The sequence below is a fragment of the Rhinopithecus roxellana genome, chromosome 19, assembly GCF_007565055.1.
Source record: "Rhinopithecus roxellana isolate Shanxi Qingling chromosome 19, ASM756505v1, whole genome shotgun sequence".
In the NCBI taxonomy this organism is placed as follows: Eukaryota; Metazoa; Chordata; class Mammalia; order Primates; family Cercopithecidae; genus Rhinopithecus; species Rhinopithecus roxellana.
In genome coordinates this window covers 79,690,494-79,717,995 of record NC_044567.1, presented here as the reverse complement: position 1 = coordinate 79,717,995, position 27,502 = coordinate 79,690,494, and the positions used below count along the sequence as shown (strand labels likewise).

Here is a 27,502-nt window from a genome sequence, read left to right as displayed (position 1 = left end):
GGTTGAATGAAATTAAAGACGACATAGAATATAAAGCGCTCAGTAGACTGCCTTATGCACTGAGGTCTTCAAGAAATGTCAGTCACTGCTGACAATAATGATGACAAGCCATTATTCCTACCACTGTTGAGAGGGGATGTTTCATTCGCTGTTCTCCCCTCAATCACGGATATGGTTTGGCTGTGTCCCCATCCCAAATTTCATCTTGAATTGTAGTTCCCATAATCCCCACATGTCGTAGAAGGGACCAGGTGGAAATAATTGAATCACCAGGCCGGGCAGTTTCCCCCATCCTGTTCTCATGAGAGTGAGTGAGTGTCTCACAAGATCTGATGGTTTTATAACGGGCTTCCCCCTTCACTGGGCACTCGTTCATTCTCCTTCCTGCTGCCCTGTAAAGAAGGACATGTTTGCTTCCCCTTCCACCACGATTGTGAGTTTCCTGAGGCCTTCCCAGCCATGCAGAACCATGAGTCAATTAAACCTCTTTCCTTTATAAAGTACCTGGTCTCAGGTAGTATCGTTGCAGCAATATGAGAACAGACTAATAGAATCATCTTCTCTTCTTATTCTGTTTTAAATGAAATAACTGGTTCTTAAAATAATATTCCACAAATGCTCAAAGTCAACTCAAGAGTTTTCAAACCACTTGTTTCCTAAAGCACTTCATTATTTGAGCTTTTTATGGCCAGGAAAAAGCCCAGTTGGGTGTTCACAGGTGTGGGCTCACGATCTCACACCACTCAACTCATTTCCCAAGGGCAATGTGTCCAGACATCATCAACTGGAAATATGAGAGCTGCCCATGCCAAGAGACACTGACACGCTGGAATTCGCCCTTTACCTACTGAGCTGCTTTGCTGATAGAGGAATTGAAAGAATACAGTTCCTCAGGACTGTCACTGCCAAGCAAGTGTGAGTCCTGAGGTCACCAGATCCTTTGATCCTGCAGGTCTTTCTCAACCACAGTCACACAAGATGAGGGGCAGGGAGAAGGGGGACCCGTTCAGAACAGAGACCCCTCAGCTCTTCTGCTGCCTGAGCCCTGTTCCTTCCGGACATTGTTCCCCATCCTCTTTGAGGGTTTGGGAGTTTCTCTTTTCCACCCACACACCCCCAACCCCCACTGGGCTGTATAAAGGGCACAGTAACACCTAGTCCAGAATCCCTGGGTATACTTGCAAAATCACTTATTTACTCCTGGTATCCAAATATGAAGAGAACCTGTTAAAAGGTATTTATAGACATAAGTCAGTTCTTAGAAAGGATGTGCAGAAAACTAAGCAGAAACAGAGAGGGAGATGAGTTCACCTATGTGGGTTTGAACTGTCTAAGGAAATATCCAACTCATTTTGGCTAATCTCCAATTTGAAGCTGCCACCCCCACTCGCGCCCCCCGCCCCCTCCAAAAAAAAAAGGGAAACTCGAAACAACTACCTAGTTGCTTCTGGGACCCACAGTACCCTGACTCAGGTTTCTCTAGGGTTTCCTGTTCTAAATTGTGTCTGCTCGGGGGACTGCCAAGCAAGCAGGCAGGTCCTCTGGCTCCGGGACTCTGCTCCAACCAAAAGACACCGTATATGTCAGTAAGAAAAAGCAAATTCTTTGCAAACTGTTTCCAAACTTATGTTTCCTGGGAGACAAGACCTCTTTAAAATAAAAGCTTTTTTAAACTCTGAGTTACTTCTTTCCCAATGCTTAGAAGCAGTATGAATAAGAACTTATCATTTAAAAAACAAAACAAAACAAAATGCTAGAAGTTTCTTAAGGTTTGAGAAGCATCAACATTTATATAAGTCACAGGCAGATATTTATTATGATAGAGAAAACCTGTTCTCAGCCTGTGCCTTCCCCTGGATCCAGATTTCTCCACCACTGCACACATCTCCCCATCACTGTTTGCCAAAAAAGGTCCTCTCCACCTGCTCAGTAGGGCCTTTCTTCTCTGTGTTCCCCACACTGCCAACTCCCTACCTCATCTCCCACATGCATTCCCGCCTGTATTTGTGTTTCTAATTTCTTGCTCTCTATTAGTTCTTTTCATAGAGCTTTTAAATTCTTAACTCCTGGCTTCGTTTCCTCTGCTGCCTCTTCTAAGCACCACTCCATCTTTTTCCTATCATCTCCCATCATGGTTCCCATATCCCATAAACTCTGGTTTCAAAACATCCTACAGTTCTAGCATGTTTAATAATATTCAAGCCTAATCAGTAGTACATTAGGTTAGCCTCAATTTTCACTTAATTCTCATTGTATCTGACTTATACGACATCTTTTTAAAATAAAAAAAAAATTCCTTCCTCGGTTTCCATGACAACACAGTCTCTTGATTTGCCTCCTAACTCTCTGGTTATTCATTATGTGTGTCTTTCTTGGATTTCTCATTGTGCTCCCACCAATCTACAGAGGTATTTCCCAAGGCACAGTGTTGAGCTCCACTTGCACTGATCCTCCCTTTATCAAGCTCTGAGTTCACTCCACTGGCAAGATCCTTTCTTCTCAGACGTTCATCGTCCACCTCTCCGTGACTGATTCCCAAATCTAGACTTATCCTCACTCCCATAACCGGTTCCACACCTATGTGTCTGATTTTCAATACAATGAATATTCACCGTAATAAAAGCACTGGCATTCAGGGGGTACTTATCATATGCCAGGCACTGTTCTAACCCTGTCTCATGTGTTCTCTCACTTAATCCTTGCCACCACCTTATGAGGTAGGTGCTATTTTCACCCTCATAAATGGGGAAAACAGATAGAGGTTCATTTGGTCAAGGTTGCAAAGCTAATGACTGGTAGAACCAGGGTTTGACCCAGGTGATTGCAGAGTCTAGAAGCCAAACTTCACGGACATACTGCCTCTCCTCTTTTGAAGTGTGCTAATGACTTCCCCCTGCTAAGTCCTGCATCTCCAGCTTTCACATGATTTTCATTCAACATCAATGCCATCCAACCTCTTGATTCTCAAAAGCATTGAAGACTTGGAATTATTTTTCTTCATGCTTTTTCTGTACCATCCAACTATTGAACAAATCCTGGTAACTTTTCTCCATAATGCCTGAAAATGGGACCCTCCCCTTTTCCCCGCCAGCCATCACCAGTTTCCACCCATTTGGACCATGGATCAACTCAGAAGCCGCAGTGGTTTCCTCTCGCCCATGATGACAAAGCTACTTTCCTTATCCTATAACTCGGCCTCTCCAATCCTAACCTCACTACTAGGTTCAACAGAGCATGGGTCCTTCACGATGGTCTTGTCAAACACGCAATCTCCTTTATTCTTAGCGCTATGTCTGCATCCACTTAACTCATGCCATCCTCTCTATCTGAAAACCTCTCTTCACTTTGTCTTTAAGACACAGCTTAAGATCACCACCCGCCTAAAAAGTCCTCCAAGCTCACTCATTAGAACTACCCCACAGACTTTGCACTTCACGTGCATTGTTTTAAACACATCTTTTCACATTTCTTTTTGCCAGTGCTTTATGATATCTCCCCAATTTTGTAGATTTTTTTTTCCCCACCAAATTTGCACACTCCTCTTCTTTGGTACTCCTCCACCTCTCCCTCCTCCCTCCCAGAGCCTAGTCCAGGGCGAAGTAAACAGGATCCCTGATTTTATGGAACGTAGTTACCTTTTGTAGGTGGCATCTGTGACCCTGTGAGTGCGTCTCGCGACTGCCAATAAGAACGCAGCACACAAGCACCATCACACCCATACAACAAAACGCTGGCTGCACGGGACTGCAGCCTTATCGTCACAACATTTTGAGCTTTTTGACAACATAAGCTGCACTTACAAAGAAGTCAGAACAAGGAAAGAAAAGTCTCAAACTGTGCTGGTTAGTTGGTCTAGCAAGGTACTGTGATAGCAAGTTAAGTGGGGGAGAATCAGGAAGGCACTGGACAGAAAAGGCCAGGACGCAGTCCTCAGGCTGAAAACCCTAGATGCAGCACTAGCCCCTCTTTGCCCTCAAGCTTAGCAAAAGCTTCTATCACATTCTGATTTCAAGCGCATTAGACCCTATGGTAAAAGCCTGGCATTTGAATTTATTTATTTCATTCACACATCAAAGGTTACTCACAAGAATACAAACAGCAAAGTAGAAATAAAGGTGAAAATCAGCATTACGGAAAATGTCGATCAAACCAAAGAGTCAAGTTTGAGAGACAAAACTAATGTAGATATTCAAGCTAGGAATTCGTGAGTGGTGATAGTTTTGTGAACATTAATGGGATAGTTACTGTGTTCTAGGAAGGCTCTCAGCCCTTAACATTATGATTGTACGTATTCCTCACAATAACCCTACGAGGTAGGTAGTAATTACTATAGCTGAGGAACTGTTATGAGGACTATTGGGTGCTATCATTCTAACCCAGGCACAGAGAAGTTAAGCAAGCTGTCTGGGCCACACAGCTAACAAGCCGAGGAACCAAAGTTTGAACCTGGGCCATCTGACTCCAAGGCCACATTCGGGGAAGAAAGGCATGCCTAGGAACAAAGCAACAGCTACAAATCTGGCCCTGTGCTTCCAGATCACCACAGCACAGCACAGGGGGAAATCATCAAAATGCCAGTACCGACTACAGAAACGGAGAGTTTTGCTAAAATAACTCCAGCAGCAGTGGCTGGAATGAATCATGCATCCACCTGTTTCTGACCTCTCCCTGTTCACCCAAGGACAGGATCTATAAGCTCAGATCAGTGCACTATCCATGTTTCCCAAATCATCATTGAAAGCCATTGTTTTCCTTGCATTCAGGTCCCTCTTAGCACTGTGAGGCCCATGATGTCTTCACAAGGTCTACAAACACTGCATTTGACAAGCCACATTCTTCTAGTGAAGACGGGCTGTCTTCCCTTCACACTCCCATCCCAACCCTTGATGGCATTAAACTGCCAGCCGCATTAACGGATGCCGCCTTCTCTCCCAGTTAAGCTGCTCCAAACCTCAAGCCTCAAGCAGAAATAGGACTCATTTGCCCCAGAGCTCCTGCTGGCACCTGACAAGCCCAGGGTGACAGCAAGAGGCCCAAGAAGATTGTGGCAGAAAGAGAGAAAGAGTTCAGGCTGAAGGAAGCTGGAAGTCAGGGTCCATCCCAGCTCTGCTGCTCCTAGCTCAGGAGATTCACCTCCATGCGCCCTGCCTGCTCCACCCACAAACTGAGGAAGCCTGACCAGGGCAAGGTCTACTAATGAGGAAGACCGAGGATCCTCAGGGAAACTCAGTTAACAACCAGGTGCCCAGGACTCACTGCTGGAGGTTTGAGTGAGATGTTTCACAAACTCCTCAGGTGGGCTGGGTACAGTGGCTCACGCCTGTAATCCCAACACTTTGGGAGGCCAAGACGGGTAGATCATTTAAGCTCAGGAGTTCAAGACCAGTGTGGGCAACATGGTGAAACCCAGTCTCTACTAAAATGTAAAAAATGGGCAGGGCGTGGTGACGGGCACCTGCAGTCCCAACCACTCACAAGAGGCTGTGACATGAGAATTGCTTGAACCCAGGAGGCACAGGTTGCAGTGAGCTGGGAGAACACCACTGCACTCCAGCCTGGGTGACAGAGCAAGACTCTGTCTCCATAAAAAGCAAAAACGAAAAACACTCCTCCGGTGAACTTCTGGGCTGGAGAAACTCAAGCTCCATCCCTGCTCCTTTAGCTCCTTGTGCTTAAAACAAGCAAACATGCATCCTCACTTGGTGTTTCAGAGAAAGGAGAGCGGAAGAGGAAGTGGGAGGGATCCGCAATAGGTCAGCAGGGAGAGAGGCTGCTCTTGACTATGTTTATAGGAAACTTCAGTGGAGGTAATTTCATTACAAGATGCCTCCAGGGCCAGGGCCAATGCCATGCTGTGGGGAAGCTCTGGGCCCTGGGGTTTCCTCCAGGGCCCACACTACTGGGAATACATACACTGATTTGTACACGGCCTTCTGAAAGCATCCCAGTTATTGGAACACTTAATCTCTAGAGTTCTTGCTTAAAAAACAAAAAAAAGGCAGTGATGATATATCCAACTTAGGAGGCAGGGATTCTTAATTCTAGCTGCCACCTCCTGGCTTTCTGAACTACCTCCTTCCCCCTGGCTAACTGCACACATCAGAGCCTAGTTTTGGACACTTCACCTTCAGTAGCTCACGCCTTACAAACAGCCTGGCTTGACGAGCTGCCCTCTCACTTACTGAAAGGTCTTAGGTTGGTGCAAAAGTAATTGCAGTTTTTCCCATTAAAAAAAAAAAAAAAAAAAGCAAAAATCGCAATTACTTTTGCACCAACCAAATACACAATAGGCTGATTGCAAAGGTGGGGGGTTTTGAGCTTTATCAGTACCGATGGGTCCTGAGCTTACTTAGAAACAAAATCTGACCTGCTCAGTGAACTGGTGGTGTCACTGATTCAATCAACAAACAGCAACTACTGACCTACTACATGCAAAACACCAAAGAAACTCATGTGAATAAGGCCTAGTCCCTGGCATCAAGACTCCTGAGATCTCAAGAAGTGACAAGACCTACGTTCTCCAACTGGCCAAATACAGGAACTTAGAAAAGCCCCAGGACCTCCCTAAGCCTTAGTTTTCTCACGTATTTAATGCAAATGAAAATCAGACCCCTGAAAATAAAATATTATCAGGAAGGAAAATTAATAACCACAGGGAAGATTCTCCCGGAGGGTCTCTCCTGAAGCTTTGTCTGAGAAAACACCAAAAAGCGGATGTGGAGGAAGAGTGTGCTTGGGGGAAGTAAAGGTGGGGGAATGATCTGTAGTCATGGTAACAAGAAACCACCAGTTTAAGGAATCAATGACAGCTCAGAACCAGTACACAGGCTTCTGACATCCCCATGCTTTTGTCAACAGCTGATCAACAAAACACTCATCCAAGGACCCTGCCAATGACCTTTCATTCCTACCCGTCAAAGCCTGACCAGTCCCGAACTTCACGCTTCCCAAGATCCTAAACAAGACCAGCTCCCAGCTTTGCTGAGGAAAGCTGTCGCTGAAGCAGAGCTCTGCTTCTTACTTGCATGAGTAATAAATTTACCTTGTTGTTGCAAATTTTTGGCAATGTTCTCTTTCTTGAATATGAGTCACTAAAAACATTCTCCCCTTCCTTTCAGGGCATGTTTCAGCCTAAGGATGAAAAAAAGGGAATGGTCTTGAAAGTGCTTTGGAAATGCTGATTTGAAATGAAAAAAGAATTAGGATGCGGGGGGAAATTATTACTGGTTTTCCATGGGACAGAGGTCCTCAGGTTTACCCAGTGCCAATTTGGCCTTGTTTCAGACATAATGCTGCAATACTTAATTACTGGCTTTCAGTGAAGATTAAAAGCTGAAAATGATATGGGGAAGAGGGATGGAGTTGGCAACCAGGACTGTTACTAATGTGTCCGACTCAGGAATCAATTCCATTTGGTGCTAAATTCTTGGTTTCAGAAGGAATTTAAGAGTAATACAATGGAGGGGAAGAGCATGTGTGTCACTGACGAGCATGGACATTGCTGGAGTGCAGAGGGGAAGACACAGCTACCCAGAGCGAAGCTTTCTCAGCCGAACTCTGGAAAGCTGAGACGAAACTTCTGCAATATTTCTGATGCAATCAACTTTATTCTGACCAACTTGGGTCATGAGCCACAGGAAGCAATGAAACTGAAATTATTTGCCCTGCAGACAAATGAAAACATGAGGCCACCTTTCCTGAAGAAACGTGCTTGTTCCATGAAGAAAAATATGAAAAGATCAGAACGACCAAAGAAAAGAAAAAAGCAGCAAGATGAATTCATTTCCATGACTATTGTCCGGCGCAGCTGCACTGAACTCATTTACATCGCTATTAAGTAGCCCTAATAAATATGAACATTGCACAACATAAAGCACATAAAAGGTCCACGTTTGAAATATCTAAAAGTATCGAAAACAATAAACCCAGTAGCCCAAGGAACTTCAAATACATTGTTATTCTTCCCATCAGAAGGACAGTAAATTAGTGGACAATTATGAGAAGAAAGTAAGCATTCTGAAAGCTAGTCATTAGTGGTACACAAACAAGAATACATTTTCCAGTGTGAACAATAAGGGCCGGCTGTGATTTTATTACAAACTGGAGGCCCAAACCATGCTTTCGGAAAGCAGTTTCACCCCATGAAGCAAATTAACACTCTACTTTTCCTTGGGGCCTGTGATTTCCTTGGAAAGCCCTCTGCCAGTCATAAAGTGGGACTTTTCCTCTCCGCATGGAAGGTAAAGGATTAGTGGGAACAACTGAAGTAATCAGCAGTAACCAAGCTACAGTGCTGGGAGCGCTGGCCTAAAACAGAGGAATGGCAGAGAAGGGCAAATGAACCTTGTCCTGCAAGTTCTCTGCACCATGAAAGAAAATCAAGCTCTGGAGGAAGATCTGTAAAGGTTTCAATCTGGAACCTCTTTGCGGCTCAGTGCACCACAGGGCTGGCCCCCTAAGGACCTGCGTCCCAGATTTACGCTTCAACCCTGAAAGACCACCCCTTAATAGGGGAGGGACACAGCAGATGCCTCAGATAGCTTACCACGAACCCAATCACAGGTTTTGCCTACAGGGAGACCTCTGTCATGCCTCTGGTCCCAGGGCCATGCCTCCAGATACCAGCTCTTCCGGAGCCACAGCCCTGAGAAAGGAGGCATGGCAGAGGTCTCCCTGTAGTCAGCTGGGGGCTGAGGCTGCAAAAGCTGATGATGCTGGATGAGCACCACACTCTACCCCTGTATTCAGTGTTGCCCCCAGAGCCTCAAGGCTCCAGGGACTTGAAATGGGGAAAGGCAGGAGATTGTTCTCTCTCTGCATGAATCCACTCAAAGCCTTGATGGAAAAGGAGGATGAGGGCCAGTTCCCAGCAGAGCAGGGAAGAGTTCATCAGGGTCTGTGCAGACAAAGAAAACAGAACTTCCATCCAGAACCACCCAACAGATATGTGTATCTACAATTTTCTCTATCAAATAAAGAGTGTGTAGCTCAGGAGTCCTCCAAAGGTGCAGAGAAAAGCAGTATTCTATCACACAAGCCAAAGAGATGCTGGTCACAAGCCTAAACAGGTGCTTATATCTGTGAACCCACATCTGCTAAGAGTAAAAGTTTCACTTCAGTAAAAGATCTTAAAGCAATCAGAAAACTACATAAAGCACCACTCCCAGCATCCTTATAAAACTCCTTCCTATCCATCACATTAATTCCGTTACCCAATGTATACTCTTATGAAGATGGACTCTACCTTTGCCTAAATTTTGCAGGGAGGTACAGGCAGGATTGGGGGCAGGGAGGATAGGGCAATGAGGAGAGAAGGAACCAGACAGGTGGTAGCTTCCCTCTATGAAAAGAATCAGCAGTTGGAACTTAGGTGAGGAAGTTACCTCAGTTTCCTCATTTGTTAAAAAAAAAAAAAAAAAAGGACTAGATGCAACTGTCGCTGAATCTCTTCCCAGCCCTAACATTCCACGCAATGTACATGCAACCCCTCACTACTGACTGGTTGTTAAATGATAATCACAAATCAAACCACAGTAAAGTAGAAAACTCTTACTTCCCAGAGCTGTAATGGCATATAGACTGGGGTTCTGTTTCTAAAAATCAATTTCAAACGTTAAATATATCAAAACCCATTATGAAAAGAAAGTAAAACCCCATATATGTATTCAGACGTATGTATTACGTTCATGAAAGCCAACAACATTAAAGCTAAGTTGTCAATCTTCATTTTGGAGGATGTTTCTACTATGTGGAACTTGACTACTGAAGCAGCTTAAACACAAGTCTTATAAAACTAAGAGTAAAGCAAATTTATTTAACACATATTTATGAAGCACCTACTAGATATCAAGAACTATGTCAGATTTTAGCTGAACAAAACCAGACACAGTCCATACTCTCGAGAAGTTTGGATCTGGCGGAAGAGCATGAAAAACTACCACAAAAAGAAATCTCCTGGTGACAAAAAAGGTGTTCTTTATCACCCCCCAAAGATATTCCAACTATATTTAAAAATAAGACAATTTATCTCAAACTTTATCTACTACTTCCCTGTACGTTAATGGCTCTTAAGTCTTCAGGTGGTATATGCTTAAGTGCAAGTTTAAATTTACAGTGACTGCTTCAATGATCCTTTACTCTCTATTTCATCAAAATTAAATATCCGTAGCAGGCAAGGAGTAGCAGCCTTCTCCTTCAAGATTCTCAGGCTGGGCGTGGTGGCTAACACCTGTAATCCCAGCACTTTGGGAGGCCAAGGTGGGCAGATCACTTGAGGTCAGGAGTTTGAGACCAGCATGAGCAACGTGGTGAAAATCCGTCTCTACTAAAAATATAAAAATTAGCTGGGCGTGGTGACACATGACTGTAGTCCCGGCTTCTCGGGAGGCTGAGGCATGAGAATCGCTTGAACCCAGGAGGCGGAGGTTGCAGTGAGCCAAGATCGTGCCACTGCACTCCAGCCTGGGTGACAAAGCGAGATTCTATCTCAAAAAAAAAAAAGATTTTCAGCTTAACTTTTCTGGACTATCTTTTTCAACTTTCTTGAAATGTCTTGTGCAGTTTCCCTTGAATTCTGATGTGATGTCAACTGGTTTTATTCCCCCTGAAGTGATCAAATAAATCACCTTTGGTTCATGCTGTCTTCCTTTGACATCTCACCTGTTCATTAGTATTTTGAAGACAGCTCAATGTCAGTGCTGGAATCACTGCCTCCTGCCAAGGCCTATGGATTCGACCTTCTCTAATCACACGTCTCTGCCATCAAATCAATCTATCAGGTTTCTTTATCCCTGTTGACTCTGGCACAGCAGTGCCTACAACCTTCATGCAACATCAGCCACAGAAAGTGGAAGCGAAATGAATCACGTGAGTCGGGCAATTACTGTGTAAAAGGACTATTTATGATGAAAAAAAATCACACAAGTAAGGGGCTATCAGTCAAACCATTATACATGAGGGTCTCATGTATACCTTAAGTCTTTGCCCAGTACCAGCACGGCAGAGGTCAGGAGGAAGAATCACAGAGGCTACAAAAACAAGTTACATGGGATGCATTTTTGCCTAACTTTGTCCTTGTTTGGAGCAAGTCAGATTAAACATTAATTTTCATAATCCAGGACCATCAAGATTCATCCTAGGTTCACAGGTGAAATACCTGAAACATTTATTTTAATTTATGACAATAAACTGATATTCCCACTCATTCCCTTTTTAAGCACCTGTCATCTTGGCTTTTCACCACCATATTGAAACTGCAACCAATCTGCACTTGATGTTATCGACCCCCCATACTTAGAAACTCTTACCTGCTTTCGGAGATATGAAAGTGAATCCCAAATGCACACCTTCAGTCCTGACAGCACAACAGCTCTACAAAGCCCTTGCCTACATGACAATCTCCAGTTAATAGGTACAAAACAAGGCCAGCATCTTAAACAGGCTTTGGCTACAAATAAACAGAAAACCTAACTCAAAATGGCTTAGACCAGAGGTGAACAAACTTTTTCTCTAAAAGACCAGATAGCAAATATTTAAGGCTTTGTGGACCATATTGTCTCTCTTTCATAACTACTCAATTCCACCACTGCAATGCAAAAGCAGCCATAGACAGTATGACATTGTTGCGTGCCAATAAAACTTTATTTACAAAAAAACAAGTGAGGCCAGGCATGGTGGCGCATGCCTATGATCCCAGCACTTTGGGAGGCCAAGGCGGGCGGATTGCCTGAGCTTAGGAGTTCAAAACCAGCCTGGATAACACAGCAAAACCTCGGCTCTACAAGAAATACAAAAATTTGCCAGACATAGTGGCACTCGCCCGTAGTTTCTGTGACTTAGGAGGCTGAGGTGGGAGGATCGCTTGAGCCCGGGAGGCAGAGGTTGCAGTAAGCCAAGACTGCACCACTATGCTCCCGGAAGACAAAGCAAGACCTCGTCTCTTAAAAAATTTTTTTTAAATATATATTTTTTAAGTGGCTAGTGGCTCATGGACCATAGTTTGCCAACCCCTGACTTGAACAATAAAGGTTGATAATCTTACAAAACAAGGTCCGAGGCAGGAAAACCTCAGGGTTAATTGATTTAGCCACTCAACCACCTACAAAGGTCCTGCTTCCTTCTGCCAGCTTTCCTCATAGTCACCGGACGGCTGCCACTGCTCGAGATACACACTGCAACATCCAGCAGCAGCTGAAACGACTTCTTCATTGCATCCCTTTTTAGGGTAAAGAAACCTTTCTCAGAAATGACCTGCTCACTAACAGGAATCACATGCCCACCCTTGAAGGGTATTCCCATGACTGTCTCAAAGCAATCAGGATTCACTCAAGTTTACATGGGCAAGGGTTGGACACTTGAACAAAACGGGGGGTTTTTGCAGCACAGGAAGAGGAATGGCTCTGGGGTAGACAGTACTAGTGCCAGCAGATGGTGCTACAATAATCTTCCTCCTCAAACCACCTCCCTTCTGCAACCACCCAAATCTTTTAACTTTTCACTTACTCCTTCCGGTCTTCCTGTCGGTTTGCTCCGCCTCCCTGGACCATTGACACGACCTGAAATCTTGTTCCTGTATAATCACTTTGCACAACACACGCTGCCTAACCTTTATGGTCAAACCCCACTTCCAAGTTGTCACTCACTAGTGTCTCTCCTCAAAAACTTACAAAAGCGCCTAAAGATGATGAAAACCAATTCCTCCGTCGGGCAGAAGGGTGTGACCTCTTGCCAACCTTTCCTTCCTCACCCTACACCAGCACTCCCCGCTCCAGCTGGACTGTCTGGTCATCGTTCCCCGAATATCCTGGCTCATGTTCACCTCTATCCTAGACTTTCACTCTTGTTTGCTTCCTAACCTGAAATGCCCTATGTTCCTCCAATTAATGACATTTTTCTCATTTTCTAATGCTGGTAGAAAAGGTAACCCGATGTAGACAAAGGAGACCTGGGTGTGACTCCCAGCCAGCCAGTTCAGCCATGTGCTGCTACATCATCCCTTGCCCAGACTGGGACTCATTGTGCTCATCCAGAAAGCCTGGTCACGGTGGGTAATTCACAGGATCATTATGAGCACGAAATATGTGTGGTGACACCATGCCTGGCACGCAATGGTTTCCTTCCTCCTCCTAACCGGCACCACCTCTAAGAATCCTTTTAACACCATTCCTGCTTCCACAATTTAAAGCTGTTTGCATTGGGGCTACCATGTCGCAGATCCCTTAAGAGTTCTTGAAAAGGTAAGATACACGCCAACAAATAATACGCTAACTGAATCGTTGGGTTTCAAAAAAAAAAAAAAAAAAGACACAAACCCTTATTTTCTAAGCTCCCTAAAATCGCTTTCCGCGCAACACTGTTTAGTCAGAATCAGGTAAACAGGCCACAGGAACACCATTATTTTTATCTTCCTACCAGGTATTATGAATATACCTTCAAATGTGATTTTTTTCATGAGACTGCCACCTGACACATTTGACAATGAAAACAAAAGGCCTCAAACAACAGTTCAATATGGAATTGAGAGATATTCTCCACACAATAAGCAACAAATAACAATACTCTTATCACAGCACCGTGGGAAGGCCTGCCCTGGGTGAGCAGGACAGAAAAAGACCAAACCACACATAGAAGAAAGTGAGGACAGTAAGCCTGAGCAGTGTGATCAAATCTGTCAAAGAGCTCAACGGTTGTAGCCTTGGTGGGAGGTATCTGTGGATACCGGTAGAAGTAGGAGAAGAAGGGTCTCGCAGGGATGTGGCTTGTCTGAATTAATCACGAAAAGAAAAAAACCTATCATCATTCAGTGATTCTGAAAACTTTGGCTATGTTTACTCAAAAATTGTGCAGCTTATGGGAACAACAGGACCAACGACTATTTCTTGAATGTTCAAATATGAGCCAGACTTTACTAGACTCTTCTATATAGCAACAGTATACAGGCTGGGCACGGTGGATCATGCCTGTAATCCCAACATGTTGGGAGGCCAAGAGGGTGGATCGCTTGAGCCCAGGAGTTTGAGACCAGCCTGGGCAACACAGTAAAACCCCATCTCTACTAAAAATACAAAAAAAAAATAGTCAGACGCGGTGGTGTGGCACTGTAGTCCCAGCTACTTGGGAGGCTGAGGCGGGAGAATCACTTGAGCCCAGGTGGTTGGGGCTATGGTGAGCCCAGATCGTTGCCACTGCACTCCAGCCTGGGTGTCACAGCAAGACTCTGTCACAAAAAAAGGGTGCGTGTGTGTGAGGTGAACAGCATAGAAATCTATCACTGCATTCCTTACATTGTACATAGAAACACTGGGACAAATTCAGAATATTTATGGATCTTTCATACATTGATTTTTCCAGATTTGGAAGACTTCCATCCCTATCAGTAACTTACTTCAAAGATGTGTATGTGTGTGTGTGTGCGTGTGTGTGTTTGAGATAGGGTTGTGCTCTGCCGCCCCAGCTACAGTTCAGTGGCGCCATCTCAGCTCACTGCAATCTCCACCTCCTGGGTTCAAGCAATTCTCGTGCCTCAACCTCCTAAGTAGCTGGGATTACAGATGCCGCCACCACGCCTGGCTGATTTTGTTATTTTTAGTAGAGTTACAACGTATTGCCCAGGCTGGTGTTGAACTCCTGGCCTCAAGTGATCCACCAGCCTCGGCCTCCCAAAGTGCTGGGATTACAGGCAGCAGCCATTGTACCCAGCCCCAAGTAATATTTTTTAAAATATGTGAGTTTCCAGGAGAATGGGAGTTTATATTAGATAGGCATCAAAGAAAACCATCATCATGCGTAATATCCAGAATACTTGCTGTTCCTTCTCTCCAGAAAGATATTCAAAATGTGAAGTGCAAGCTGAGACAAAGCCCTCGACTACGGAAAGAAATGATGCTTGTCCTGAAGAAATACAATGGGAAAGAATGGCCCTCCTCCAGAGCCTCCCCCTAGGAGTTCACAGCTCTCTACACTTCTGCTAAGACAGCATTATCATAATGCTGCAAAGTGCCAAAGAGAATGGTTTTAATAAACAGGGTTTTTATGCTCTTAAAAAACTTGAACACAAGCACTTGATTCTATTAGCTAAGATACACTGCAACTAGCGAAGGATTCACAGTGGAATGGAGCTGCATGCTGCTGTCTCAAAACTGACATCACCAGCCCTTAAAGGATTGAATTCTTAAACACATTCGGCTCCAGGGAAGCGCTCCCAGACTAATTAGTTATCCATGCAAAGTTCTAGAACTATAAATGTGCTTTAAATATTTTTTACTGTATGATATGATTGTGTTTCTCAACTGCGGGAGGCCACTCAACTAAACCATAATTACTACTGCAGATTACCTCGGAAGAAAAACAGTATGCATGAAAGGCCTCAGTAACAGCCAGCTTTAAAGCACAGACAGTGACCAGGACTGTCAGATGACTTCCCTAGGGGACTTTCTTCTGAGTCAGGTAATTGTTGTATGTAAACGATGCTTCTAAAGAGATCTGTAAGTAATGAACTTCTTTCTTAGTCATATCATTCCAAATTATTGTTAGTAAATCCTTTGTTTATAAAAATTAAAATTTGAGTCCAACCTCTCTGAATTATCAAAATATCAAACCTGCAAAATCCAAATAAGCCAAGATTTCCAAATATGGGATCATAAACATGTTAAGCACAACTTTTCACTATGGTGCATAGAAGGTTGCATCAGACAAGAAACTGGGCATAAGATAAAGTACTACCAGCTTGATGACACCAGGGGCAAAATCCTCGCTGCATTCTGGTAAGACTCTCAGCATCATGAATAAAATTTAATCTGCCATCAATCCCCAATGCTTTTGCTAACAGAGTCCAGAGTTCTAAGAGTACATCCTTTTCTGCAATAATACTTTTTTTTTTTTTTTTTTTTTTTTGAGACTAGGTCTCGCTTTTATCACCCAAGCTGGAGTGCAATGGAACAATCTGGGCTCACTGCAACCTCCACCTCCTGGGTTCAAGCAATTCTCCTGCCTCAGCCTCCCAAGTAGCTGGAATTACTGGCGCCTGCCACCATGGTCGGCTAATTTTTGTATTTTTAGTAGAGATGGGGTTTCACCATGTTGGCCAGGCTGGTCTCGAACTCCTGACCTCAGGTGATCCACCTGCCTCGGCCTCCCAAAGTGCTGGGATTACAGGCGTGAGCCACCATGCCTGTCCTGCAATAATACTTTAATGAGGTGAGAGCACTATCTACCTGTGGTTATTGAATGAATCTAAGATTGCGTACAAATAATCCTACCACTGTGTTAAAAATAGAGTGTCACAGTATATAAAAATGGTTTGACAAGGGCTCTCTTATGTCCTAGATTGAATGATGCTGCTGGAAAGACAGGACTGGCTATAAGAAGTCGGTCCTGTTGACTGGCTTCACTGTGAGATTCTCTATTTCAATATTATGCACAGAGCCCTGAAGCCAATGAAAATCTTCACTGCCTTTCTGGGGCATTTAGAACATTTTGAAACTAACATGTCTTCAGGCCATTCCTTTATCCTTCTTCTAGATATGACATGTATTCATCCAATAACATCCAACCAATATTTCTTGAGGGCTTACGCTATGCTCTAGGTACTAGGGTTACCGTTTTATGAATAAAACAAAATCCCTGCTTCACGTTCTAATCCATGACACATCAAACAATTACGAACTGAGCTCCTGACACAGAACTGCCAATGCACTATGAAAAAGTGAAGTGAGTGTTAGGGGCTAAACCTCATCCCCAAAAAATTCATGTTAGTCTCCCCTCAAATTACTCATGTTGAAGTCCCAACCCCCAGTATCTCAGAATGTGACCTTACTTGGAAATAGGACCTTTTAGAAAGACAAGAGCGTTATATGAGGTCATTAAGGTGGGCCCTAATGTGGTACGAGTGGGGTCCTTTTGAGAAGAGATTATGACAAACAAGGACAGAGAGAAAACCATGGAAAGATACAAGGAGGAGATGGCATCAACGAGTCAAGAAGAGAAGCTCCAGTCAAAACCAAACCCCTGCTGACACCTTGATCTTAAATCTCTAGCCACCAGAATTGTGAAAAAATAAACCTCTGCTTTTTTTTTTTTTTTTTTTTTTTTTTTTTTGAGATGGAGTCTTGCTCTGTCCCCCAGGCTGGAGTGTAGTGGCATGATCTCCACTCACTGCAAGCTCTGCCTCCCGGGTTCATGCCATTCTCCTGCCTCAGCCTCCCGAGTAGCTTGGACTACAGGCACCCACCACCACGCCCGGCTAATTTTTTTGTATTTTTATTTTTTTTTAGTAGGGACAGGGTTTCACCATGTTCACCAGGATGGTCTCGATCTCCTGACCTCGTGATCCGCCCACCTTGCCCTCCCAAAGTGCTGGGATTACAGGCGTGAGCCACCACGCCCAACCACCTTCTGCTGTTTAAGCTACCCAGTCTATGGTACTTTGTTACAGCAGCCCTAGCAAACTAAACAGTGGGTAAAAAGGAAAAAGTAGAGAAAAAGAAATTCCAAGGCTGAGCATGGTGGTTCACACCTCTAATTCCAGCACTTTGGGAGGCCAAGGCAGGTGGATCACTTGAGGCCAGGAGTTGGAGATGAGCCTGGCCAACATGATGAAATCCAGCCTCTACTTTAAAAAAAAAATTAGCTGGGCCTGGTGGTGGGTGCCTGTAATCCCATCTACTCAGGAGGCTGAGGCAGGAGAATCGCTTGAACCCGGGAGATGGAGGCTGCAGTCAGTAACAGAGTAAGACTCTGTCCCAAAAAAACAAAGAAAGAAAGAGAGAGAGAGAGAGAGAGAGAGAGAGAGAGAGAGAGAGAGAGAGGAAAATTTCAGAGCTGTCTTTCCCTATAAAGCTGAAAATCACTCGATAGAGCTACAAAAAAAAAAAAAAAAAAGGCTGTGGCTGAGTTCTGACATAATCACACAAACTGAGGTAAGTGGTCAAAGGGGAAAGGGACTACCCCTTCCTTCCAGAAGGGCACAAACCTGAAACTGGCCCCTAAAGCAGTGCTCCGTTCCATGAGAAGAGCCTGTGAACTCCCGTGACAAACACCAAAATCTTTTTACTCCCTCTCTAAATTACTCAACCAAAATCTTTCGGTTTCACTTCTCTTCCTCCTGAGCAAAAGCAGAAGGCAGTATGCATGTGCCCAACTGGAGCAGCCATCAGGCAAGCATTTTATCAGGCAAGCATTTTTCAACTTCATTGGAGTAGCCATGCCACATGCATTTTTCATCTTCACTGTGCAATGACGCTTGGACTCTGTCACCAGACAGTCATCCACCAATTTAGAACCTAGGAAGACAGGTTTCCCATGACAGCATAACAATAACGCATTATCAACAAGCTAGTAGAAATTTCAGTCCTTTCTTTCTTCAGGGTTAATTTCCCTCGTTACGTGAAGGGGATTTTGAAATTCCAGAAAGGAGGGGAATGCAGGGCACAATGACATCACTGAATTCCAAAACTTCAGGCCAAAAGAGAACATTGATTTGATTGTCTTCTTAGTCCAAAACTGGTCTCAAAATGATTTAAAAAAAAAAAAAGCCAGTCAAAACCCCTCCAAATGTCTTTTCTTCCCTCTGACTACAAATGCTCCATGATCCTCAACCTAGAATGGGCTACATCCCGAAAAAGCCACCATATATTGAAAGTATTGTCATGCATTTAATACACCTAACATCATATCGTAGCCCAGCCTACCTTAACCATGCACAGAACACTTACATTAGCCTACCGTTAGGTAAAATCATCTCACGCAAAGCCTATTTGATAATTAAGTGTTAAGTATCTCATGTATTTACTGAATGCAGTGCTGAAAATGAAAACCAGAATGGTCGTACAGGTACTTTAAGTACAATTTCCACTGAATTTCTATCACTTTTACACCGTCATGAAGTTGAAAAATCTTAAGTTGAACCATGCTAAGTTGTGACCATCCGTATCAGTTCTGACTCTTGCCTAAAGCTTAGACAAAGCTGATGCTTCACTATCTTTAAGAACATGTCCCCTGGTTGGGTGCCGTGGCTTAGGCCTGTAATCCCAGCACTTTGGGAGGCCAAGGCAGGTGGATAACAAGATCAGGAGTTCAAGACCGGCCTGACCAACATGGTGAAACCCCGTCTCTACTAAAAATACAAAAATTAGCTGGGCGTGGTGGCGCGCTCCTGTAGTCCCAGCTACTCAGGAGGCTGAGGCAGGGGAATCGCCTGAACCCAGGAGGTGGAGGTTGCAGTGAGCCGAGATTGCACCACTGCATTCCAACCTGGCAACAGAGCAAGACTCCGTCTCATATTTAAAAAAAAAAAAAAAAAAAAAAAAAAAAAAAAAAAAAAAGAACACGACCCAGAACAGGGTTTGTTTACCCCTTCAACAAACACTGATTGAGGACGCATTATGTTTACTATACATTGCTGTGGCTCAGTACGTGCTGGGCACAAGATGTCAATAAATGAAGAAATAAATGGATGGACCTATGCCTTGGAGACTTTCCCAATCATGCCCCAAGACATCAGTCTCCAAGATCCTATTCAACTTGCAAGTTTAATAAAGTAGGCAGGTTTCTTTTTATTTATTTATTTATTTATTTTTTGAGACGGAGTCTCGCTCTGTCGCCCAGGCTGGAGTGCAGTGGCCGGATCTCAGCTCACTGCAAGCTCCGCCTCCTGGGTTCACGCCATTCTCCTGCCTCAGCTTCCCGAGTAGCTGGGACTACAGGCGCCCGCCACCACGCCTGGCTAGCTTTTTGTATTTTTTTAGTAGAGACGGGGTTTCACCGTGTTAGCCAGGATGGTCTCGATCTCCTGACCTCGTGATCCACCCGTCTCGGCCTCCCAAAGTGCTGGGATTACAGGCTTGAGCCACCGCGCCCGGCCAGTAGGCAGGTTTCTTTTTTCTTTAACACACGAAGCATAATATAATCTGATAATTCAGAAGGGACCTCAAGATTGTGTTGTGCCGTTTTTCTCATGCGGTGTGTTTAGTTCTGGTTAGTAAAAATTTTGAACCAAAAAAAATTCACATATAATTCACATCAAATGACTACAGACAGATACAATATGGGCATTTTAATGTATACATTTGTACTTGACCAGGGCACAATTTATAATATACTAAGGAAGCTTTAAAAATTAATTACAAAATGAGTATTTTTAGCACACTTAGTAACAGCTACTTATTTTAAACTTTTATTTCATTTTTGGTGACCAAATTATATTTGACCATAATTAAAGAACATATAACCTTAAAATCATATTTAAGAAACACAGTTACAACAGACATATGTTACATTAAATGAAGAAAGGAAATAAATGTACATGTATTAAAGGGCACTGAGGTTTTTCAAAACCATTCTTTTGAAAAGGTCTTTTAATTCACTTTCATGTAAATCAATTTAAACCTAAAAAATGTCTCTACTCAGTATGCTTACAGAAAGAGGTGAAATCAGTATTGAGCACATGGCTGCCTAACAACCATTCTGTGCTGATCACTGAACTCATATTTTTAGTTGATTTTCCTAACATAATAATTGAGCCCATGTATATACACAAGATGTGGAGAATCGCACTAATCAACTGTAGAAAGAAAAACACTCATCTTAAAAAAAGCTGAAACCGGCCGGGGGCAGTGGCTCAAGCCTATAATCCCGCAATTTGGGAGGCCAGGGCAGGCAGATCACCTGCAGTCAGGAGATCTAAGCCATCCTGGCCAACATGGGTGAAACTCCATCTCTACTAAAAATACAAAAATTAGCCAGGCGTGGTGGCTCACAGCTGTGATCCCAGCTACTTGGGAGGCTGAGGCAGGAGAATCACTTGAATCCAGGAGGCAGAGGCTGCAGTGAGCTGAGATCACGTCACTGCACTCCAGTCTGGCGACGGAGCGAGACTCCATCTCCAAAAAAAAAAAAAAAAAGACTGAAACAAATGAAAAATGGATATGGCTGAATCACTGTACCTTTTTGACACAGTCTTAAATTTTAGTTTTACTATATATTATTTGGTACTTCTGGATTCAGTAGCTGGAGTAAAAACAAGTTTCTGTATTCAAACATATCTACAGAATGTCAATATAAAATGTGTGCATATACGCATACGCGCGCACACACAAGTAGGCAATTTTCTCATAGCCTTTAGATCTGTTTAACCCATAGACATTTGCAAGCCATTCCCATCTTTTCCAGCAAGAACTGTCCTTCCTCCATACCTGCACGTCCTTCCAAATGGGGAACACAGCTTCAACAGAAGACAGTAAAACCCACGCGCATCGAAAAGTTTACAGAAATGTGTGCTGAGTGATCTGCACTGCCCGTGAAGAGGTCCATGCTCAAACACAGCTAATTTGGGGAAAAGAAAACAGGTACAGAGTATGCAACGTTGCTGTGCGGATTCGTGTTCTGTATTCCTTGCGTGGGAGTTACCATAGAAATAAAAGAGGTAAGTAGTTTTTTAAGAAAAATCCCAGTTGCATGCATCCTGGGGACTGTGAAACAAAGAATGGCCTGAGCAATTCTAGGACTCTTTAATGACATGAAGAGAATGAGATTTAAATTGGATTTCAACAGAGGAATATCTGTTTCTATCAGAAAAAGTCATGTGTTTCACCTTCCACTACCTGAGAGGCGGCCAAGCAAAAGACTGAATGTGAGCCTGGACAATGGGCAACAGGTAGCTGTCGCTTTGCAGTGACACTGGAGGCAGAGGGACCCTCCTTACCTGGGGTGGTGTGCAACTGAGAAAAGAGACAACAGGGGCTCTCTGCAGGTACATGTGATGAGGGTTTGCTCAAGTGAAAACCTCAGCTCAGAGCAATTCCAGAGAGAGACTGCAAGTCTCTACAAGTAGAAATGGCCTGAAGCCATCCTTGCAGCCTAGGAATGGATGGGCCACAGAGGCAACACAGGACAGTAACATCCAAAGATGATAATACAGGCAAAGACGAATTCCTCTGCTGCACCTGGCTGGGGATTTCACCAGATCTTTAGGGACTAAAGTTCACATTCGCCAGTTATGTGGTATTAGGGCACCTGTGTCTTTAATTATACTGAAATTGAACAATACGATAAACTGCAGTAAACTATGCTATGGATTTAATAATTTTCAATTAAACTTTTTATTGTATTAAAAAAAAAAAAAAAAAAACAGGCCGGGCTGGGTGCGGTGGCTCACACCTATAATTGCAGCACTGTGGGAGGCCAAGGTGAACGGATCACCTGAGCTCAGGAGTTTGAGATCAGCCTGGACAAAACGGCAAAACCCCGTCTCTACCGAAAATACAAAAATTAGCTGGGTGTGGTGGCAGGCACCTGTAGTCCCAGCTGCTCGGGAGGCTGAGGCAGGAGAATCACTTGAACCCAGAAGGCGGAGGTTGCAACGAGCCGAGATCATGCCATTGCACTCCAGCCTGGGCAACAGAGCGAGACCCACCCCCACCTTTTTTTTTTTTTTTTTTTTTTTTTTTTTTGAGACAAAGGCCAGAGTTCCAGAACTTTTTCCAATACTGTGATACGTGGACAGGGCAGATCCCAGACAGACAATCCACGATAAGGATTCTGGCACCCGGGATGGGCAGTCCACACACAGGAACAGCATGTTTCCAGCAGCAGAAAGAAGCAGTAGGTTACACAGGCTTCAGAGTCAGGCTGCCAGAGATCATATCCCAGCACCTCCTTTTTCCTGTGATGGGGCTTGTTCAACTTCTTTGATATCTCTAAACTAGGGATAACAACAGCGCCCGCTGAGACTATTGGGCAGATTGAATGAACTCATCTATGTAAAATGCCCAGCATATAATAAGCACTCATTAGCTGTTATAACTAAGGCCAGTCCTCGAAAAGGCTTACTGGAGTTTGGGCAGGCCACTGCACGGTGGCAGAGGATCCAGCTGTGCCTGTCAGTCCCCAGTTGGCCACATGGATGCTCCCCACTCCCCTAGCCACCTCTGCCTGTGTACACTTCCGCCACTGCCTCTGCTTCCCTCTCCCTGTTCCAGCCTATCAGGCACACACGTGAAGTTGCACTAATGACATTCCGCTGCAGCTTTCTGCACAGCCCACACCCATCTTTTCCTGGGTGTCCGCTCTCAGTCAGTCAGGACAGTGGTTGCCCATCCTGCAGGGGTCCAGGACCTGTCACCTGTGTGACAGTCACCACCAGCAGCTAGCCTATCAGCCACCTCAGTAGAGGCAGTTGACAACAGTACAGGCTCTTTCATGATAGGAGACTTTGGAATTAATTACAGATGATAAAGAAAAACGCATAGCGAGGGAGGGGTCTTACCCATTCATTCATCCATTTAACCACCATTTACAGAATGCCCACTGTGTGCCAGTCTGCATCCAGAATTCCCAAGGAGGCCCCTAGTGAATGGGAATGCATGCAGCCTGACAGTGCGGGTGGATGTCACTTACAGCAGCCTCCTGCCCAAGTTTCTTTAAGCCTTTCAAGGACTGACCTTAATTATAACAACAGCTGATGAGTGTTTATGTGCCAGACATTTTACATGAATGGATTCATTCAATCCACCCAACGAGCTTGAGCAGGCATTGTTGTTATCCCCATTTCACAGATGAGGAAGCAGACAGCAAAAAAGGCCACCAGGCAAAGTCCCTATCGCCCAACGTACCCAGAAACCAACAGACCCCAGGGCACTTAGAGCTGGGAAGGGCTAGAAAGCTTACCACTTATTTTTCTTTGAAGTTGAACACTTCTTTGAATGCTTTCTCTAACATCGATTTAAGGATATCTTTGATCTTTGTGGAAACAAAGAAGAATGCTTTAAGACTCCTCTTAGAAACCTGGCCGTTTGGTTTTAAGGCCATTGGCCTCTGCCTACCGTGCTCCTGAATGAATAGCTCAGGACTTCCAGGGCTGTCTTTGGGCCAAAAGTTAATAATTTACAGCTGAGCAAGTATAGGTAAACGGCTACCTTACAGCAAGCTTCTAACCCCTCACTGATTACTCTGAAAATTACAAAGGACATGCACTTCTGAGCCAATTCAGAATCAACCTCATGCTAATTTGATATAAGCTGTTCACTGAGGGAAAAAGTCCAAAGGAGATTCTAACTTATTTTCTAAATGAACATCAAAATTAAAAGTTCAATGACAGCATCTTTTAGCTCAATCATGGTTAAGTACATAATACTGCTGAATTTAAACTCAGCAGAGATTATCTACACTTTACTATGAAATATAGATAAGCTGCCCTGTTAAAAAGTTTATTTAAATTACTGATTATAACAGTAATCCAAACCCATTTTTGAAAATTTGGAAAATGTGGAAGAGTATTAAAAAAAAAAAAAAAACTACTCATTATATGAGCACCGAGAGATAAGCGTTATCATGTTGGCGCACTTCCTTCCGGCCTTTTTCTCTGGGTACATTTAAGTACATTTTCATTGTGGTCTATTCATAGGCATTTGTACCTTGCCACTCTTCTTATTAACATGTCACTAAACTGGTCTTTAAACACAATTTCTAGTGGCTTCACAGTATGTCTTACCATGAAGTAAGTCTCCTGGCATATAGTACATGCAGGAAGACTACAATGTATCAAACCAGCCCCTGACTTTTTCTGTTTCCTCCAGTACAATACACCCGGTGTTCACTGTTCCCAGACTATAACATCTGCTTGAATCACATTGTCACACACAAACAGAAACCAAGCAGAGTTAGTAGCAAAAGTCCTAAATGACTAGATCCACTGCCAAGCTGGTTATATTATATAAGACAAGCAAAAACATTCTTGGTTATACATATGTGTAACAAAGTATGACGTTGTGTAACAAGAAATATGTTTTTGGCCTCTGGCTGTATTCATCTATTCTCTCATTGCTATAAGGAAATACCTGAGACTGGGTAATTTATAAAGAAAAGAGGTTTAATTGCCTCGCAGTCCCACAGGCTGTACAGGAAGCAAGGCGACATCTATTTCTGGGGAGGCCTCAGGAAACTTACAATCATGGCAGAAGGCAAAGGGGGAGGGAGGCATTTTCCATGGCAGGAGCAGGAGGAAGAGACAGGGAGCAGGGAGGTGCTACACACTTTTAAACGATCAGATCTTGTGAGAACTCAGTCATAACACCAAGGGGATGGTGCTAAACCATTTGTAAAGGATCCATCCCCACGATCCGATCACCTCTCACCAAGTCCCACCTCCAACACTGGGGATCACAATTCTACATGACGTGGGTGGGGATGAAGATCCAAACCATATTGCTGATATACATTAAGTTCCTGATGTAGCGCTCCTGAAACCCTCATAAATAGACAGGGACACTACGGGCATCTTTTGTTCTCATATTTAATGTTTTTGTTTGTTTGTTTGTTTGCGACGCAGCCTCATTCTGTTGCCCAGGCTGGACTGCAGTGGCGCAATCTCTGCTCACTGCAAACTCCGCCTCCTGGTTCAAGTGATTCTCCTGCCTCAGCCTCCCGAGTAGCTGGGACTACAGGCGCCCATCACCATGCTCAGCTAATTTTTGTATTTTTAGTAGAGACAGGGTATTGTCATGTTGCCCAGGCTGATCTCGAAACTCCTGACCTCCAGTGATCTGCCTTCCTTGGCCTCCCAAAGTGCTGGGATTACAGGCGTGAGTCACCATACCCAGCCCTCATACTTAATCTTTGAGCCCAGTTCCTAACCCAGAGCTCATAAGAGCTCTGTAATTTCCTGAGGGACAGGAGTATCTGACACAGAGCTGCAAAATCTTTTGGAATCTGTTGGGTAATGGGGGCATCTTTTGTTCTAATGAGGTGAGTCTTGGTGGGCTCCTCAATGGTCTCAGGATGTGTAGGTGGCTGTTTGCCAGGAAAATCATCTGAGTAGAGGCTGAAACTCTCAACCCCACTCTCTGACCTCTGGGGAGGGGAGAGAGGCTGAGGGTTGAATTGATCACCAAGGGTCAATGATGTAATCATCAGTCATGTCTACATAATGGAGAGGCTCCTGGTTGCTGAGGTGCCAGGAAGCTGGCACACCTGGAAAGGGCATGGACACTCCACCCGCCTGCCTACATGCCCTACTGTGCATCTCTTCCTTCTGGCTGTTCATCTGTATCCCTTGAAATATCCTTTATAGGCCAGGCGTGGTGGCTCACGCCTGTAATCCCAGCACTTTGGGAGGCTGAGGCGGGCAGATCACGAGGTCAGGAGATCGAGACCATCCTGGCTAACACGGTGAAACCCTGTCTCTACTAAAAATACAAAAAAGTAGGCAGGCGTGGTGGCAGGCGCCTGTAGTCCCAGCTACTCAGGAGGCTGAGGCGGGAGAATGGTGTGAACCCGGGAGGCAGAGCTTGCAGTGAGCCAAGACTGCGCCACTGTACTCCAGTCTGAGCGACAGCGCAAGACTCTGTCTCAAAAAAAAAAAAAAAAAAAAAGAAATATCCTTTATAATAAACCAGCAAATGTAAGTATTTGCCTAAGTTCTGTGAGCTGCCCTAGTAGATGAACTGAGCCTGAGAAGGGGTGGTGGAAAGCCAAAGTGAGAGACAGTCAGTCGGAAGCACAGGTCACAATCTGGCGATTTAGGTTGGCATCTGAGGAGAGAGGCAGTAGTCTCTTGTGACTGAGCCCTTACCTTGTGGGATCTGACACTATCGCCAGGTGGGCAGCGTCGGAACTGAACTGAACTACACAGCTGGTGTCTGCTGGAGAATTGCTGGGTGTGTGTGTGTGGAGGGGGGAATCTCCACATATCTGGTATTTGAAGTGTTGTGTTGAGTGGTGCATTAGAGTAGGAAGAACACCTCGGTTCTTCCCATCTCTAATGGCTGGTATCTGCTGGGGAACGGATTGGTTGCTGGTGTGGAGAAATCCTCACATGTTTTAGAGACCAAGGGTGAAGTGGTCTGTATTAGAATAAGAAAAACACTTTGGTATTTTCCTATCTCTTACAGACCAGAGGAAGGGGAAGGGTGGTGTATCTTCATGAAACTACTAACCCGAACCCAGAACCCAGCCACCTCGCTACTAAAGTCAGTCAAAAGCACTTGGGAAATTCACAAAGGAAGGACACCAGGAAGCAGGTGGTGCATAGCTCGGACACAAATCCCTGCAGAAGCTCGTGGGACAAACAGGTCCCTGCAGCTCCTAGTGTGGACTCTCCCATGTTCCAAGGGCAGATGTTTGCAAACTTGGGGCTCAGGACAAATACTCAGGGTTATTTCCCTTGAAGTGACACACTAACTTCACTCATTTTAAAGAAAACATCTGACAAATGCCCAAGTCTGAATAATTGACTTGTCAGTCGCTCTTTTCAGTAAAAGTGCAAAAGTAAATACATAAATAAAAAAATAAATAGAAATTTAAAAATAGGCCAGGTGCAGTGGCTCACGCTTGTAATCCCAGCACTTCAGGAGGCCAAGCTGGGTGGACAGCTTGAGCTCAGGAGTTTCAAATCAGCCTCACCAACATGGAGAAACTCTATCTCTTCCAAAAATACAAAAATCAGCTGGGTGTGGTGGTATGTGCCTGTTGTCCCAGCTACTTGGGAGGCTGAGGCGGATCACCTGAGCTC

The 27,502-nt window shown here is 44.3% G+C and overlaps 1 protein-coding gene across 2 annotated transcripts in view; it reads right to left on the bottom strand.

Moving 5' to 3' along the window:
- The window catches only part of PRKCA (protein kinase C alpha), a 518,814-nt gene that overhangs the window by 379,043 nt on the left and 112,269 nt on the right, over nt 1–27,502 (bottom strand). Inside the window, exon 1 of one of the 2 annotated variants that reach the window (XM_030922986.1) lies at nt 17,969–18,151. The exons of the other annotated variant lie outside the window; for it this stretch is intronic. The gene's annotated coding sequence lies outside the window, so the exon portion shown is untranslated. Of the gene's footprint in view, nt 1–17,968; nt 18,152–27,502 lie in introns of those variants that run through there. 2 annotated transcript variants of the gene reach the window in all.